This window comes from Balaenoptera acutorostrata, chromosome 3 (assembly GCF_949987535.1).
Source record: "Balaenoptera acutorostrata chromosome 3, mBalAcu1.1, whole genome shotgun sequence".
NCBI classification, from domain to species: domain Eukaryota; kingdom Metazoa; phylum Chordata; class Mammalia; order Artiodactyla; family Balaenopteridae; genus Balaenoptera; species Balaenoptera acutorostrata.
Window position 1 is genome coordinate 140,769,840 of NC_080066.1, and position 17,505 is coordinate 140,787,344.

A 17,505-nucleotide genomic window follows, 5' to 3' on the forward strand; every position below is an offset into this window, starting at 1 on the left:
TATATCACTGCATGAGTTTGTTAAAATTCATAGAACAGTATACCTAAAAAGCCCAAGTGTTCCTCTATGCCATTTATTCCCTAATAAACCAAGAAAAATCATAGAGGAATATTGTAAATAATTTTGTGCCGATAAATTCAACAATTTAGGTAAGATAAATTCTCTGAAAGACAGAAACCACCAGAACTCTTTAAAAATATAATATGAATAGTCCTATACCTGTTAAAGAAATTGAATTTATACTTAAAATCTTTCTCACAAAGAAAACTGCAGGCATCAATGGCTTCACTGATGAGCCTGATGTTAAGGGTTAAGGGGTAACTATTACAATTCAGTTGGGAATATTTCCTAACTCGCTTTATGAAGCTAACTCTACCCTGATATCAAAACCAAAGACATTACAAGAAAAGAAAACAAAGACCAACTTCCCTCATAACGTAGCCCCCAAAATATTTAGCAGAATTTGGGCAAATAAAATCCATCAGTATGTAATACATCATGATCAAGTGGTGGTTATCTCAAGAATGCAATGTTGGTTTAATACTAAAAAAAAACCCTGAATTCATTATACTAACAGAATGAAAAAGCAAAATTAAATAATCCTCTCCATAGATGCAGATAAAGCATTTGACAAAATTCACACTCATTCACGATAAAACTCAGCAAACTAGAAATAGATGGGAATTTCTTTATCCTGATAAAAAGCCACGTGTGAAAAAACTATAGTTAACATTATACTTAGTGGTAAAACACAATGATTTTTCCCTAAGCTTATGTCCTCTCTTACCATTCTTACTACTGGTATTCAACATTGTAATGCAGATTCTAGGGGAATGGGAATCATAGAGATTGGACAAAAGGAAGTAAAACTGTCTTTATTTATAGCCAACATGATTGTCTACATGGAAAAATCCTAAAGAATCTACCAAAAGATTTACAAGAGTAATAAGCGAGTTTAGCAAGGTTGAAGCACTGCAAATTCATTAAAGAAAAATCAATTGTGTCTTTATTTATTAGTCACAGATAATTGGAAATTGAAAATTTTAAATATGACTTTTACAGTGGCATCTAACAACATGAAATACTCTGGGATAAATTTAACAAAATATGTGCAACACATACATTGAAACATAAAACTGTTGAGAGAAATGAAAGAAGATTTAAATTAGTGGAGAGAGATACCATATTTGGTCAGAAACCTCAGTAATATTAAAACTTCAGTTCTTCCCAAATTAATATATAGAATCAACATAATCCCAATCAAAATTCCAGCAGATTTTTTTTAGAAATTGACAGTTATTTAAAAATTTTTAATCAAAATGTGAAGGACCTAGAATTGTCAAAATTATTTTGAAAAAGAAGAACAAGTGTGGAGGAATTATACTACCTGATTTCAAGATTTACTATAAAGCTATAATTTAGTATGGTATTGGCCTAAGGATAGACAGAATTATAGAGCAAAATAGGGAATCTAGAGATAGACCCACACATACATGGTCAATCATTTTTCAAAAAAGGTGTCAATGTAATTCAATGGAGAAAGGAGAGACCTTTCAAAAAACAGCTGGGTGTCCATAAGGAAATAAAATGAAACTTGACCCTTATCTCACATCATATACAAAATTTATTTTAAGTGGGTAATAAACCTAAACGTAAGAACTAAACTATAAAATTCTAGAAAAAAACAGACAAAGAAATTGAACTGGGTTAGGCAAAGATTTCTTACATAAAATACAAAACTCAAAATCTTGAAAGAGAAAAATTGGTAAACTGGACTTCTACAAAATTATCAACTTTTACTCTTCAAAAGACACTGTCAAGAAAATGACAAGGCAAGTTACTGACTGGGAGTAAATATTTGTAAAACGTATTGTAAGAGACTTGTAGTGAGGATATTTAAAGAACTCTTACAACTCTGGAATAAATGAGAAACAAATGGGCAAAAGATTTGAACAGACAGTTCGCCAAAGAAGATTTACAAATGGTAAATAAGAACATGAAAGAAGGCTCAACATTATTCATCTTTAGGGAAATGTGTATTAAAAACAATAAGGTATCACTACATGTGCACTAGAATGACTGGAATTAAAAATACTTATAATACCATGTGTTGGTGAGGATGTAGAGCAAATGAAAAACTCTCTCCCATTACCGACGGGAAATGTGAAATGGTACAATCCCTTGGAAAACAATTGGTCAGTTTTTAATAAAGTGTAATGTGCACTTATCGTATGATGCCGCGATTCACTTCTTAGATATTTACATAAGAAAAATAAAAACATGTGTCCACACAAAGATATGTATATGAATGTACATAGAAACTTCATTTTCGGTAGCTAAAAGCCGAAATCAATCCAAATATCGATTAACTGTTGAATAAACAGGGTAAACAGGATAAACAGGGTGCAGTATTTCCTTACAGCGGAATACTCCTTAGGAACAAAAAGAAATGAACTACTGATACATGGAACAACATGGTGAATCTCAAAAGCATTATGCTAAGTGAAAGAAGCCAGATGTGGAAGACTACATGCTGTCTGATTCGACAGATATGAAATTCCAGAAGAAGCAAAGCTATAGTAACAGAAACCAGATTAGTCATTGCCTGGGGCTGGAGATGGTGAAATGAGATTGACTGCACGGGGGCTGAGTACTTTTTGAGTGATGGAAATGTTCTGTATCTTGATTGTGGTGGTGATTATACAACTGCATATATTAATCACACTGATAAGAGTATACGTTTTTAAATGGGTGAATTTTATTGTATATAAATTATAACTCTATACATCTGTTTTTTTAAAAAAGGGTCTAGGTGTAGATAGGGCTTCACATCAGAGTGACAAGTGGAAAGTTGCATGGCAAATTGTGTAGATGCAGGCAAAGGTAAAGAATTGGAGCAATTAATGAAATCAATCTACTGTATTGGGTTTGATTATAATAGAACCTACCCATTGTTGGAGCTTTAAAAAGTTGCCCTCGATAAAGAATCTGTTGCTTCACACTCATCTTTGTGTTTCCTTTCCTTCCAGCCTTTTGGCTGGTCCTCTGATATTGTCATTACTCATTACCTCTTGAACTTAAGTCTAGTGTTTTTGTGCTTGGATTTCGTGTAGTTTCTAAGAGACTAAGGATTCAAAAATTTATGGTCATCTGGTCAATCAAAAAGTGAACTTAAACTCATTGGTATTTGCAATGCCAGCATTTATTTATCCTTTCCCAGTGGAAAAGCTGAACAACTAAAGAAAAAGTTAATGAGTTAGCTATCATCGAAAACCATTTAGGGATTTTATATACTTTCTCTTTAAATGCATCAGGGCAGTTTGCATGATCATTACAATTCACGACAAAATAAATTATTGCAGTTTTAGGCACTGTAGTCAATGAATAAAATGCTTCAGCATATTTTTATGGGGGTGACATATGCTGGGACTCTCTCTTCCTCAAGAGACCTGAGTCCAGCAAAATGTTAAAACTGGCCCAGTGCCATGGAATCCCATGAGAAACTGAGATTGAAACCACAACACAAAGAGCAGAAATTTTTCATGCTTTTCAAGCCTCTACTCCAGTTTGATATGAACAAAGCTTTGTACGCAAATCAAGCCTATATTTAAAATTTTCCTCCTGTCTGGTAGGGAAGGAGGGCTATATTTTGCCATGTTTAGAATGCACTTAATCTCTTTGGTCTAGGCAAATCCCACCAAATGAGAACAGCTTGGTGTTTAAATTTGTTTACTCCTTGTAAAATAGAACTTCCTGTTTTTTGATTCTGTAAAGATTTCTTGAAGTAAGATTTACATATTGTTTTGGTGAGTTGAATGCAAATGCATCAGAGATGTATGGATAAAATTTCCCTCAAATTTACCCCAAATTTTAATAATTAAGAACTAGCCAAACATACTTTAGGTTTAGGGCTGGGTTCAAAACATTCAGGCAACTCAAACAGACTGCATTCCAAACAGAAATGTTTTTGTTTTGGTGTTTTGTTTAAATTTTACATGGGAAACAAAACACTTGGGTTTGTCTCCACAAATATGAATCTGCTTTCATTATTTGTACCTCAACTGTCTCACTGATAGGGCAGTTTTCATATTTTTTTCCTGGAAATGAAATCAATTTTCAGAGAAATGAGAGATTCTGTTGACTGTTGAGAGTAGCCCAAGTCTATATTGGGCAGGCCCCCAAGCCTCCTTTTGAAAGGAACCCACTGCCCTCTGCTAGGGCACCCACTGTGGCTGGACCTCATTCATGAATGTAGCAAATAGCTCTCATTTTCAGCTCCACTGATCCTCCTAGACCTCAGGGTTCCCATCTTCAAATTCTGTTCTTTCTCCAGACTGTTCCAGTTTGGCTATCTGGCTCTTCCCACTTTGAGCAATTTCGGTAGAATATCTCCACTCTAATTCTGACTTTTTGGGACAAACCCCATTCTCCCACCTTACTCAACTCTCTGTTTCCGGGGAGCCTCACTGTGGGGCGTCTGGGCTGTGCTGGTCATGGAAGGGGATGGAGGCTGCTGGAGGCCCCACTGAACTCAATGAGGAACTCAATGAATTCTGGGCCCAGGTCTTGGGAGGAGAAATTCCTGCTGGTCTGGGATGAACAGCTACAGAAATTTCCAGAGGCACTTGTCAATGGAATGAGGATGGGAAAAATGCTGTTTGGGGTGCCTTGGGCCAACGATATTTCATTTTCTGAGACGGGTGTTAGTAGGTATGAAAACTCTCCATCTGTCCAGCCAAGGGCAGGTGCTTACCGGCAAAGGACTGTTACTATAACCATGGCAATGATTCAAGTTGTCAATTAACCAGATCTTCAGGGGTTTTTCCACTCTTTTCTCCTGGTTCTCTTCGGTTTTTTCTTTTTTAACTGAAGTATAGTTGATTTACAATGTTGTGCTCCTGGTTCTCTTTGTAACTGTGATGAGTAGGGCCTCAAAGGGAGAAAAGACTGGAAAAAAGAGACAAAACTCAAGATGATCAGCTGTGCTACCTTTTTGCCATTAAAAAGTTTGAGTTCATGTCTGAATCACTAGGAAAAATAGAAAGATTAATGACTAAGTACACTGCATGTTGGTAGGGCTGGTAATCTTTCTCTTCCCCTCCCTCCCACTCCAATCAGAGGGGGACTGCTGAATTAAAAGAATTTAATCAAGACCAAGTCTTTGCCCTGGTTATCAAGAGAGCGCCTTGACATATGGATAGAGGCCCACTGCACCTAGGCCAAGCCTGCTGGTGAGGAAACTGTTATTCTTTTCTGTGGTTTTAGACCAGTCGTTTCCAAATCTGTCTGCACATTAGATTCACCTGGTAAGTCTTAAAAAATAACAATGGGTGGGCCCAAACCCAACTCTGGGGGAAGCCCAGGCATCAGTGTGTTTTTTTGTGATTCTAATGTACAACCAGAGTTGAGAACCACTGGTTTAGATTGTAGTGTTTCTGAGAAAAGTTAATATTTGTCTTTTGGAGAGGTACTTACTTTAAGAGGTCAATGAGTCTCAAATTGGCAGTCCTGTATCTCTTTCACCGGTGGGAATGTTGCAAAGTAAACCTGAGTTCAAGGATTCGCACCCACCTTCATCCATGACATTACAGATATGCTTTCACGTCTCCATTGCCCCCCACGCTTAGAGGTGGCAATAAGCATTCGTGTCCACTCTGCTGAAGGTGACTGGGGAGGGATTCCTTCAAACTGCAGCTCTCTGTAAGCTCTCACCTACTCTGTAGGAGTAGGTGTAGAGTTTTCCCAGGGGAGGGGATGAAGTTTTCTCTCTGGGGATGGGCTCTGAATCCATAAAGTCCAAATTGACTTCAACTTCAGCCTTTGTCCCTCTTACACTGTAATTTCTTTCTAAAAGTGTATTAACCCATCGGTAGATATTTGCCTGCGTCCTTGCAGCTTGTGTGTTAGTCTCGTGGTGACTGAGGGGACAGAATGGCGAGAGGGAAAGAGTCATCCTGCCTCTTCCTCTCCTAGGGAAAAGGCAGGCAGCCCGTCGGGAGGACCACAGCTCTGCAGAGGGCCAGATGGTTACAGGCCCCCCACAGGGAAGCCAGCAGCAGGGGTGGCAGATGGTCCCTAGCCTGTGGCGGATCCCTGGAAAGAGCATCCAGACAAGAGGGAACACAGTCTCTGGCACCGCCCTGCAGCATGGACGAGTAAATGTTTCGCGAATGGCTGTCCAGAAAATAAGTCTCTAGTTTGTGGCATGGGCCAATTTGCATGTTGTAAACTCACTAAGTTTAGGCTCCCAACCTGAACAAGGAGTCCCTGGCAAAGGAGTTGGGAAGAAATGTGCAAAACTAGCCCTGGCAAGCTGGGAGGAGCGAGCTCCAGCATTCCACTGCCTGTGGGTTGGGCGAGCAGGCCCCCTGCAGGAGGGAGGGAGGGGCCCAGCAGATTCTTAGGGGAATTGGTGTATTTTCTACAGATTTCTGCTCTCTGTGTGTCCCCTCTCCTCTTTCAACATAAACAACCAACATTCGGCTGTGATCGCTGCAAGTACAACCTTGTGAACTCAGGGTTGAAAATAAGCCATTTATCAGAATTGAAACCTGGATTTGGACCCAAATAGGCAGAAAGGACCGAGGGCTACACCTTTTATAAAATCAGAACAAATAGTTTTGAGTGTTCTTCAAATATTATCCTAGAGCTAGTCACATACAGTTTGAGATGGTCAAAACACTTAATATTTATTGAGTGCTCACTATGTACCAGGTACCTTACATGTATTAACTCCTTTCATCTTTACTATAACTTTATGAGAAAGGTATTATTATTAGGAGAATTACACCTTTTAAACAAATAACCCCGTGGCTACGGTTGAATAAAACTACATGTTATTCTAAACTGTTCACAAGGTAGTTTGAGATGGTTAAAAATAGCAAACATTTATTGAGTGCTTACTACGTACCTGGGTTTTCCATGAACTCTGCACTGAATTTTAAAAATAACCTATCAGTCAGGTGTTACTATGATGCTTGTATTACACTTAAGGAAATAAAGAACAGAAAGTGACTTCCTGAAGGTCAGGCAACTCATCGATGGCAGAGCCAAGAATCAAACCCACGCAACCTGGCACTACAGACTCTACCTTCTTTCCAAGCAGGGATGTTCCAAGGCAAATCCCTGATCTTCAGTGTAGATGTCTGACCTTGCTTTAAAAGCAATGAACTTCTAATTCAAATGTTTCTGCACAAACACCCTTCCTAACACGCAGCCTTCCTTCAGGCTGTAAACGCTACCTTTTTCACTTTGGCGGTAGATACAGTTTGGTATTACGTTATTGTGGTCTGTGAGTTAGAACTGAAGTATCCACACGTCAAGAGGTCAGGAGATGAATTCTGAATCAAAAACAATTATCCTAATTGCTAGTCAAGTTCAATGTTATCCCCTTGAAAACCACTCCTAAACCACACGCAACTCAGCTGAACTAAGGGGTTAAAGCAAGTCAGATTTCAGAAGGATTCTATTGATCTCCACCTTTCGTACTAAAACAGTTTTGAAGTTTCTGCCTCATTGGAGTGACATAATTTACACCTTTCATTCTGGGGTTGTCTCAGCTGAGCTGCACAGTGGCGTTCTTATGTAGACAAAGCTACTGGAGTTTAGAAACAGGAAGGGCTAGAAACTCACTTTTTAAAGTAAAATAAAGCTTACGCAGTGGGGGACTTCCTTAACTCTCCAAACTCTGACATGTGTTAGGTAGTCAGGAAAGAATAATAAAATTCCCCAGGAAAAGCGTTTCACAAATGGCAGTGGTTGAAATGTGGTTTTCTAGGTGGCCATGGGTCTGATTTCCATCCCGTCTCCTCACCTCCTGCAGGGCTGGTCTCAGTTGTTTTTGCAGAGACAGGTTTGCAGAGCCCTGCAGAAGAGCCAAGCCTTTCTGAACAGGCCAAGGAGAGTCTGGAGGATGCCCAGCCCATAACCCAGGCTCCTTCTGAAAATGTGTGTCTGTGTCACATAAGCACTATGCTAGCTTTCAAGGGCTGCTCCCTTGATTATCCAGGAAGGGCGCCAGCATTTATTCAGTCCTGACGGCTCAGCCAGCACTGCTTGATAATGGAGAAGGTGAAGAGGTGCTTGTTCAATGGAAAGCAAATAATAGGAACCACACGGACATACAACACTTCTAGCAGGTAGCCTCAGAAAGAAAGAATAAGATTGATGGAGTCAGAGATGAAAGAACATGCTGCCGGAGGACAAATGGTGTTTCTGGAGAGTCCTTCAAAAAGAAGCTGCACAGTGTAAGGGTTGTCAAGACGTTTGATTCAGCCCTGAGGACCTCAAGGAATGAAGTGGATCTTGGGAGGTTCTGGTCCTGGGGTCCAAGATGAGAGAGACAAGTTTAACTTAGGGGTTCACACCTATAGCCTGTAGTAGCCAAACAATGGTTGAGTGGGAATTAAAAGATCCAGATAGTAACATCCCAGTACATTTATATATTTCATTACAGTACAGTCAGTTTTGGTATACCACAACACGTGCATTCCTAAAACTCACCTCACTATGCAAAATCGCACAATAAAAACTGCAGGGCTTGGCGAAAATGGAGCCAAGGGTACAATACCTAAAAACTTTGTCAGTGGCATTAAAAAAAGAGATAGGAATCTAATAAAAATGGTGGCACTGTCTCATACATGTTAAATGATTGAGAAATATATAAATACTACAATAAATATGGTACTTTATATTGAAAAGGACCTGAAGTTTTCTTGTGGAAGTGGGCTTTGCAGCTTGTGAGTTATTATAAAGTGATAGAAGGATGGTTATCAAAATTTGCAGGCTTAAAATCCTGGAGATTGTTTGTCTGTCTTTGAAATATAGGCCCTTTGAAAGATGCATTTATACTATGGTATAATAGATACCATCTTCATCAAAATTGAAAATTTAAATCCATGTGTGGTCTTTTTCAGTTAACTTCTGTGTCTCTGCTGGAAAGTCTTTCACAGCTTTCTCATCTGCACTTGGTGCTTAGTCCAACAGCTGAAGGTTGGGAAATTGTAACAATGTTTGAAACCACCCAACTAGCCACTCGTAGTACTAGAAGGTACCACCTCTGCAGAATATGGCATTTTCCATGAAGATCTTTGTATACAAATAGCGCGTTCTCTTTGTGAGAAAGGTCGTCCCCCATTTTTCACCCTTTGGTTTTCAGTCTCAGCAGTGCTCATCTTTCCATCTCTTCCATTTCTTCAGTTCTTATTCTTACCGATTTCTCAGCACTTAGAGTTCCATCCATAGATGTTTCTTTTCTCATCACGGCATTGTGGATTCTTTTATGCCTGTTGTTTGGGAAATGTCACGTGTTCTCTTGATTCTTTAAAAATGCTTTCTCACTTCAAGCTTCTCCTCAATACACTATGCTTTCCTTTCTCATGACCTGTTTGGTGTTTTTGAACCAGGATTCTCAGATATATTTCAAATGTTGAATGAATTTTTTTTTTCTTTTCAAATATAGAAAAGCTCACAACTGTGAAAGAATAGCAAAACACAACCTTGGAGGACAACGCACTTGGTTAGGATGAGTAGGGTGGGTAGGACAACACAGCTTCAAGATAGGGGGTAGATGTGTGAAGTGTGTGCCTGGGTGCGTCTTGTGAATTCCTACAAGACTCAGTTCAGCTGGGTGCAGTTTTCTATGTTAACCTAGTTTTTCTCACAGACAAAAACTGCCTGTGAGAAATGTGCATTATGCTCAAATTATCCCATAATATATTAACCTAACTGGAATAAATTTGCATTTTCAAAACAAGTGTTATCCCAGACTATATATGGTACCTCTGCTCATGTATTTTCTCACTTGATCACTATAATAATGATGTGAGGTAGACAGGAAAGTTAATATTCCAATTATACAGATGAAAAAACTGAAGCTGGAACATCTCAGAGCTTGGATATGAGCCTGGAACTGCCAGAAGTTAAGATATGAGTTCTGACCATTTTTTAAGTTCCTGGTCCTAACCGTTCCTAAAGCCAATTCTACCTCTGCCTTCTGGAAGTTTGGTTTTGTGAGCCAGGAAATTTTCTTCTTTGACTTAAAGCAGTTTGAGATGGGTTTTTCGAGTAATGCAGGGTCTTGGCTAATGCAGGGTAGCCTGGATAGTGTTCAAATTCTCTCCCAGCTCTGGGAAACTTTCTGCCACATTTTGACTTATAAATTAACCAACTTCAGATAGAAGGCACCCTAAATTTTAAGATTTGCTCTTGAAATTGGAGGTTCTGCCGGTAGTGAGCAGTGATGCAGATGCAAGATAAAGGAGAGAGCTCCTTCGACCCATGAGTGCTAGCCAAGAAAGTCCCCAGGCAGAACAAAGACCCCTTTGGGATCTTTGGAGGGGTTCTGACTCGGTTTGCACCCATTTAGACATTGCCCTTTGTGAAGACAGTGACCCTTCGCTGTCCCTGTCAGTACCACTGTGACGTGGCCGTCACCAGCCTTGCTCACCAGGGAAGAGATGCTCTGGGCGCAGCTGAGCCTCCTCTTGCTCCTGCCTTCTGGTGTCCCGACTGCTCTCAGTTAAACCCCAGCTCAGTGACAGAAAGGGATCCCCATGGTTTTCAACAGTGAGCTCAGGGGAAGTCACTGCTGCTGCCACCGCCGCCTCTGCTGCTATTACGTGAGCACCTCCCTGTGACCCAGGTGCCTGAGGAGTATTCACCTGTTCATTCATTCATTCCACCAGTTACTTGTGGAAGGCCTATTGATGTGGCAGGATCATTCTTTTCACGTGGTTTCTTTCATTTGCTTCTTACAATTTGAACCCAGGAACTTCCTGGCTCCCAGCCTGTGCACTTCACCCCGTGCTGTCCTGCTTCTCCTGTTCAAGGGTGTCCACGCAATATTAGTCAAGGCTCAATCATTTTTCTACTTACTGGAGACGAGGAAACTTGTCAGTGACCTTCCCATGACCTGGAAAACAATTTCTCAACTCGTCACTGCCTTTCACGTGTGAGTGCAGTCTTAGTTCCTTTCCATTTAGATAGCATATAACTGGATGTCACCTTCCTGTGTGTTTTGATGACCTTTATATTTCCTTCCTTCCTTCCTTCCTTCCTCCCTCCCTCCCTCCCTCCCCCCTTCCTCCCCCTCCCTCCCCCTTCCTCCCTCCCTCCCCCTTCCTCTCCCTTCCCTTCCTTCCTCCCTTCCTCCTTCCTTCCCTGTCTCCTTCCCTCCCTCCCTTCCCCTTCCCTTCCTCCCTCCCTTCCTTCCTTCCTTCCTCCATTCCTTCCTTCCTCCTTCCCATCCTTCTTCCCTCCCTCCCTCCCTTCCCTTCCTTCCTCCCTCCCTCTCTCCCTCCCCTCTTCCTCCTTCCCTCCCCCCTTCTCCCTCCCTCCCACCTTCCTTCCCTTTCCCTTCCTTCCTTCCTTCCTTCCTCCCTCACTCCCTCCCCCTTCCTCCCTCCCTTCCTCCCCCTTCCCTTCCTTCCTTCCTCCCTCCCTCCCTCCTTCTCTCCTTCCCTCCCTCCCTTCCTCCCTCCCTCCCTTCCTTCCTTCCTTCCTTCCTTCCTCCTTCCCTTCCTCCCTCCCTCCCTCCCCCTTCCTCCTTCCCTCCCCCTTCCTCCCTCCCCCTTCCTCCCCCTTCCCTTCCTTCCTTCCTCCCTCTCTCCCTCCCTCTCTCCTTCCCTCCCTCCCTTCCCCTTCCCTTCCTCCCTCCCTTCCTTCCTTCCTTCCTTCGTTCCTTCCTTTCCTTCTTGTTTCAGATTCATGTGTTGGGACCTATTCTACAAATTTGAGAGAAAAAGAAAAAGAATAAGGAAAGCAGAGCAATCTAAATGCTGGAAAATTTTTTATTTTTTTTAACTTTATGAACGCAGCCTTTGAATTCGGTGGCCACGGCTCCTTCCCAACCTGTGTCTTTCATGTCCTGTTTCCAGCTGGAGTGGGAATCTGAGGTGCCCTGGCCCTGAGCCCGCACTGGGTTATGCCTCCCTGTCCTCTGTGGGCAGTGGCAACCGCAGCTGCTGGAGAGGAGGAGCAGCTGGCCTTCCTACTGGGAAGCCACGAACGCTGGCTGGGAAAGGAAGGGGGCCTGAGGCTTCACCTGATGTGGCCAAGGACAGCAATGGGAGTGACAAGGAGGGATTCCTGCAGCCAATGGGCATGGGGCTGAGGAGGAAGGGGGTGTCTCCAGGGCTTGGTTTTCAAACTTTCTGCCTTGACTAAAACCCAGGTTCTCAGCAGAAGGGATGTGACTCATGGCTGAGAAATTCCCCATGGCCTTGCATGACATTTATGTTGATTATCTCTGAGTCACATTTCTGGGAGGAAATTTTTTTTTTCACCAGATACAAACTGAAGGGAAAATGGCATGGATGGTAGTTTGGAAACATCAGAGGAAACAGGGTCACTTGTGTTACTAGCAGGAGAGCTGGGGACATGCAAAAATGGAAAGAAAAGCAAGCCAGGAAAGGAAAGACGTTGAGGAGGTAGGAATCATCTCCCAGTGGAATGGGTAGAATTGGGGGTCTCTCTCTGGTGATGAAAGGATGGGGGCAGCACAGATGGACTCTGGCCTTTGTCTCTTATTGTGATTACAGAAATTCAGAATGTAAGAGATGGAGCCATCATTCATTCCTTTATTTCACAAATACTTGCTGAGTGCCTTCGATGTTCCAGATTCTGTTCTAGGCACTGAGACAACACAAAGTCTGCCTGGTGGTGTTGACCTCAGTGGAAGAGAAAGACAACAAAGTGAATAAAACAGCATCTTTCAATCCTGCCCTTTTGACTAATTAACAGAAATGCATTCAGAATGTCCCTCCAGGATGCTGCAAGCGTGTGCACTTTGCGTGAGGTGAGGGGGTATGAAAGGCCCTGTCAAGGGCGCTGTGCTTCAGCTGTTCAAAGGTTTGTCTGGAGTCTGGGCTCTTGTAGATGCTCAGCCCCATTCCTGGGATCCCATCCCTGGAAGAACCAGCAGGGGTTTGGAGCTGACTGGGATTTCAAAGGGGCCCCTTGAAATCTTCAGTCCTCCTTATTATGTGTGTTTGAAACCTCATCTGAGGTTACGAGCTTTCTTAATGTAAATCTCAGTTAAATCATTGTATATCTGGAGACAGGAAAAGCAATGTCCGAAGTCCAGTAGGATTCCAAACCACCAGCAGAAAAACCAAACCAAACCAAACCAAACAAACAGAAGACACTTTGCAGTAAAGTAGCTTCACTTCTGCTTGACTTAGATGAATGGTTCTGAGGCTATTTCCTACAAAACGACCATTCGTAGCCACCAAGCAGCAGTTTGGGCGGTAAAGGGAGGCGATACTAAGAAGTGGAGAGAGCAAAAGATCAGGATCCAGAGAGCCGGGGTCCCACCCAGACTTGCCACTAACTGGAGAGGCAGGCAGTCCCGCTGGCTGGGTGGACGGAGAATGGAACATCGGGAGACCCAGGGAAGGGTTCTCCATCGTGGGTGGAACAGGCAGGCTTAGGCAGAGGGTGGGTACCAGAGAAGACTGGGAAGAAACCAAAGGCAGGGGCTGCAGTGAGCGGCCAGGAGCCCAGCAACTCACAGAACCTTGAAGAAGCCAGACAGCGAAGGATTAAGATACTTCCTGCAACCTGAGTGCCCCCGGCTGAGGGAGGCTGGGAGGATCTGAAGGAAGGACTGGACCGCTGACTGGCTGCCAGTTTTGCCTCACTGGTGGCTTGCATTCGCTAAAGCCAGGTCAGAGCCCACTGATGCCCCCCACCCCCTCCCCACACCCCTGGCCGTCTGGCTGCTCCCTGGACCCTACCTTCTGACCCACCTTTCTGCACCTGTCCTCCCAGCTGACCTCCAGGGACCGCTGCACACCCCTCCATCCCGGACACGCAGCTTGCAGCAAAGTCTTTATGAAAGACAGAGAGCAGAATATGACAACAAGGAGAGAGCGAAGGGGGCGCGGAGGGGAGAGTAAAAGAAAGATGGAAGGAGAGAGACAGCAGCATGAAGCCCTCAGCTAAAGGCTGACTGAGGCTTAAGCAGGAGGAGACAGTGGGAGAGTGAGTAATACTAAGAAAAAGAGAGCTGGAACCTGCTCCAGCGCTGGCTCTTAGTGTCCAGAGGCAATGAAGGTGCAGCCCCACCTAGCTCTCCCCAGCGACTCTCTTCTTCATCTCTGTCCTCCAGGTGGCTCGCTCCTCAAAGTTCTGCCCTCACTCCCCATCCCACACCCCCCCCCCCACCAGTAGACAAGAGAGCGCAGGCTCGGTTCTCCCTCCTGCTCCTGTACGTTCCCAAGAAGCTTCATCCTGTTGGCGTGGTCTCAGCTCCTCTTTCTGTTCATCTGGCCCTATCCACCCTTAGTGTCCCCAGGCCAGCCATCAAGGTCAGACAAGGGAGTGGCCAGATCAGAACTCTGATGGCTGCCGTGGGTTTGGTTTTGACCTAGAACTCTGCATGGGTGGATGTGTGTGCACACGCATGTGTGCATGATGTGCACATGTGTACTCAGGGGGAGTGGAGATGTACTTACAGCTTTGGCCAAAAGGATTTGGGTTTCATAGGTCAGGGGCTAAGTAGGATCTCTTAGCTGGGGGGCAGTCCAAAGGTATGGATTAAGCTACACCCAGCACAATCTGTGATTGACTAAATTCCTGTAGTTTACTCCTGTATATGTTGTGTGACCTACGATTTCTTACCTGGAAATGAAATAAATTCTTATTGTTGCTGTTACTATTACTATGGCTTGAAACAGAAGACGGAGCGTTTGATGTGCTAATGGCCCAGGTCAGTGAACAGAGTTACAAGAGACATTCGTGATGAGCCTCCAGAGTTCATCATGTCTCTGGTTAAAGAGGAGAGAATCCCCATCCCGGCTGGCGGCCAGGTGGTTGATGAGGGGCAGAGAAGGATGCTTGGGATGGAGATGTCCTGGTAGCTGGCATGTTGCCTAACCAGGGTCCAGCTGAAGCCCATTATTAACATGAATTCTCTTCCTTCATCATTTTAAAGAGAATTACTTTATTACAGACATGCTATTAAAATAACAGAAAGCCAAAACAAAAATTGCTCCCAATCCCATCCTGAAATCAAATCAATGAAAAATATGCATGATATCCAACAAATATAAAATTCTATCCATGATGTTACAAGAACACAGAGAATGCACATGGATGTGGCCTGGCAGATGATGCTGAGTAATCAACAAAGGTTTTCTCAGGCTTAGGCCCAACCATGCTACGCTCGACCAAGGTTTCAGTGACTTTTCAGATGATCTGGCTTAGAAATCATGGAGGAAGGAGATCCAGGCTTAGCCAAACCCCACCTATTCTCATTCTCCTCCCTCATGGCGGTCTATCCCTTTGAAACATTTCCATGTCTCTGTGGGAGGCAGATCTTCTGCTACATTGTGACATGGCCCCTTGATGTTGATGGCAGGGAATGAATGGAGTCTATGCATTTGCCATGGAACAAATGGTGCTTCATCTGTGCTTGTTTGAACATGTGTATGCTTCTGCATTTCAATGATTTCTTCCTTCCTAACCAATCTGCTAAATGCAACATTTACAACCAGTCTCGCATGCATTATTGCGAGGCTGGGGCCTGATCATGTCAAATGAAGGCTGCCAGTTTCCCCTGCCAGAAGCAAGAGGCACTGGGAAAAATGGAAATTGGACAATAGTCTTGTATACTCCCTGCTCTGTCATGGATGGCCTTCAGCAGGAAACCAATCAACGGAATCAAAAGAACACGGTTTCCTGTTAACATAGAGCGATGCCAAATCCACCAGACATTATTATTTCATGCCCTGTGCCAGGCATTGTTAACCATAGCATAAGTAATAACATATGACTGGGGTTGTGGTTTTAGTGAAATATTCTTTTGCTTTTGGCATGGTACCACACACCTTCATATGCTTTATTGCCCTTTCCCAAACCTAGGGAGGTTTTTTTTTTTTATCTTTGCTTTTCTTTTAAGATTTCTTTTCCCCCAAAGAACTGTATCTGGCTGTTTTGCTGCATACCAGCTCTTAAACCCAAGCCAACCGACTCCCAATTCTCAGGCTTTTCTTAAGCAACACTTTAAAAAAAATACATTATTATTATTATTATTATGATTGCATCACATAGGGCTAAAATAAACCCACTGTGTATTGGCCTTCAACAATCTTACTTTTTCTTTGAAAATGGCTGGTTCCCTAAGACTGGCTTTAAGAGAGAAAAACCTCTCACATAATATTTTTCTTGCTTTCCAGGCTGATCTTGAAGGTGATGATAGGTCATAAGCCGCAGCCTCTGCAAGGATGTTACAACCCCTGCAGCAGGCGGGAAGTACATGTGTGTTTGGAATGCAACAAAAGGGAAAAATTACTAGTGTGTTTTGGACAGGATCCTGCATTTTTAACCCTTTCTCCAAACCTAGAGAAAGCCCAATTCCATTAGCTACTCAGAACTTTTCTCCTAAAATGCCACGGTTAAGGGGAAATGTGAGGAGTCACCTGGATCATCCTTTTTTTTTTCAGACAGTTTTGCCTGGTGGTAAAGAGCTCTGGTAGCAGATGGAGCTGGCTCAGACCCTAACCCCCTCTCTTACTAGATGTGTGGCTCTGGGAAAGTTGATAAACTTTCTGATTCTCACATTCCTTCTCTAGAAAATGGAGAAAACACTCACTTCCCAGGGTTGGGGCCCTTTGCTCCCTGCTCTGTCATGGAAGCCTTTAGCAGAAAGTGTACCCCGTAAGTGCTCAATAAACAGCATGACTATTATTAAGAAAGCACTTTGGAAAGTACTGGGTGCCTGCTCCCAATGGTTTTGGGGAGTGACAGGAAGAGACTGTGGGGTTCAGGGGTGTGGAGCGTGTAGGGCCAGAGGCAGAGGAACTGCTCCATGAGGGCTGGGTGCGTTATCTCACTTAACTGTCATGAGAATTCTGGTGGAGAGAAATTGGGCAGTCATTATTGTTCCCATTTCACAGGTAGAGAAATGGAGGTCCTTGCACACTGCTAGAATTGGCAGAGTCAACTACTGGACCCCAGGGCTCCAGAATCCTTGCTAATGTTCCATCTGTACATCACATTTCCTCTCAGAGCTGAGTTAGTTTGTTCTTGGCCTGTCCTCAGTTCCCCGAGGCCCTCTCCCTCCCTATCCTTGCCAGGAAACGACAAGCTCCCTGCCTTTACCCGCCCGCCCCCCACCCCCCACCACAAGCACACCCTCTCACTCACTCATTCACTCACTCACTCACTCACTCACTCACTCACTCGTGGGCCTGTGCTGCCTCCTGTGGTCTCCTAGGAGAGGGGCTGCTCACACATGGATAGGACCTAAACTTTGAGGTGATTTGACTGCCTTGTATCACATTTTCTTCCCAGCAAGTCCATCCCTGCAATCTCTCTGTCTCTCCAGAACGCTTTTCTGAACTGCAAATTTATTACCTGTAGGTTCCTAGATTAACCCATCATCTTTGTGGCTACACTAGTTTATTACCTGAAAACAGGAACAGGTAACTATTGATAAGAGGAAGGTGAGCGGCATTTTGGAGGATGGGGTACTTGGGTTGGAGTGGGTTCTAGTTCAGGGTC

At 43.4% G+C, this 17,505-nt stretch overlaps 1 long non-coding RNA gene across 2 annotated transcripts in view; it reads left to right on the forward strand.

The window, feature by feature from the left end:
* Nucleotides 1-12,299: 12,299 nt before the first annotated feature.
* The window catches only part of LOC130707770 (uncharacterized), a 91,756-nt gene continuing 86,550 nt past the window's right edge, over nt 12,300-17,505 (forward strand). For both annotated transcript variants that reach the window (XR_009007798.1, XR_009007799.1), the window contains exon 1: nt 12,300-12,428. This is a non-coding gene — a long non-coding RNA (uncharacterized LOC130707770). The remainder of the gene's footprint in view (nt 12,429-17,505) is intronic.